This window comes from Perca fluviatilis, chromosome 1 (assembly GCF_010015445.1).
Source record: "Perca fluviatilis chromosome 1, GENO_Pfluv_1.0, whole genome shotgun sequence".
NCBI classification, from domain to species: Eukaryota; Metazoa; Chordata; class Actinopteri; order Perciformes; family Percidae; genus Perca; species Perca fluviatilis.
In genome coordinates this window covers 14,078,069-14,079,444 of record NC_053112.1, presented here as the reverse complement: position 1 = coordinate 14,079,444, position 1,376 = coordinate 14,078,069, and the positions used below count along the sequence as shown (strand labels likewise).

The window sequence follows — 1,376 nt, the reverse complement described above, 5'->3', positions numbered from 1 at the left end:
ACAAGCGTCCTCGACAGGGCGGCCAGAGCTTCTTTGTAGCTCAAGTCGGCGGCGGTGTGTACGTACAGTAAGCACTCTTACTTCCCGGTAGCAGCAGCAGCAGCTGCAGCAGAGAGCAGAAGCCAGCAGGCAAGTGTTATTTACATAAACTTCTGGTGTACTTAAAACTTTCCAATCCATCGTTTTATGAGTGCATAACCTATTTGTACTAGTGTAGAAGTTTGGTATCATTTTGGGCATTATTAGTGGGGTCATTTACAAGATACAAACGTGGATCCATTAGCGCCTGCACTAAGCTATTCAGCTGATCACGCTAACTCGTCCAATGTTAGACCCAGCTGAAAAAAGCTTCTGGAGGGTTGTTTGGCTCGAGGTCATGGTGCAAAGGACCCTAAGGTGAAATTACTCCGAACCATCACTTCAACTGTCACAAACACGTTCACTGTCCCAAAGTATGTCCTTGCCACTGTCAAAGCACTGCCCCAATCAATTGACTCATACAATTTCTATAAACACCACACTGGCTGTAACTGACTCTAAGGAAGGTGTATTAATAAGGTAACAACTTCAGAGCTTTATTTTATTATTTTCCTCTCTTCATATTATAAGTCCTTTTATTCTAGCGCCTCCTAGCGGAACGTTAATCTTGCATCTAAAGGGAGAGGGGGGGACTAGTTTTGTGAGACACACGCACGGAAGTAAGGAGGAAAACACACGTAGCTCTGAAATTAAGAGGCTCTATAAACGGGATAATTAAGCACCTAGCTGGAACGGGAACAAGGTATTGTGTGTTTGATTTGTTAAATGTTCATGTGCGGTAATATGGAGTTTAATCTATTCCACTGTGAAGTGTTTAAATAAGTTATCTTTTTGTTATACGAAGTGATGCTAACATTAGCTTTTCGGCACTGTGAATACTGACAGAGGTAACGTCACGGAAATGTTTTATGAATGGTCATAAGGTACGGTTAATGTGGCCTTCGGGTAATGTTTATATTTGTAAGAGCTAATTTTATGTTATTTATCTGTCCTGTAGCTCTTACGGTGTTTCATGAAGAAACGGAAGGTATATTTGTGTTCAGAACAAGGCTGACGGCTGAACGTAAATAAAAGCTTCTGGAAACATCAGTACGCTTCACCATTGTCTGGCTGGGGGTTTGCTACAGTAAGAGCTTGACCCGCATCGATACCGACGACTTGTTGTCTACGACGGGCCACGGAGGGTCTTCACGGCGCCGGCTACAGCCGCTGCTACGTCGCCATAACGTGTCAGCGTGGACTCATCGAGCTGCGCCTCGCGCCTGACCTACTTTTGACAACGGTCACACGGTGCAATGGTCAAGTACAGTTACACTCAAGGACATTAATGCATGACT

The 1,376-nt window shown here is 44.2% G+C and overlaps 1 long non-coding RNA gene across 1 annotated transcript; it reads left to right on the top strand.

Moving 5' to 3' along the window:
• Nucleotides 1-445: 445 nt before the first annotated feature.
• LOC120558586 lies at nucleotides 446-1,128 on the top strand. Its single transcript, XR_005639155.1, has 2 exons — nucleotides 446-781; nucleotides 1,037-1,128. It is a non-coding gene; the product is annotated as an uncharacterized LOC120558586 (long non-coding RNA).
• Nucleotides 1,129-1,376: the final 248 nt, after the last annotated feature.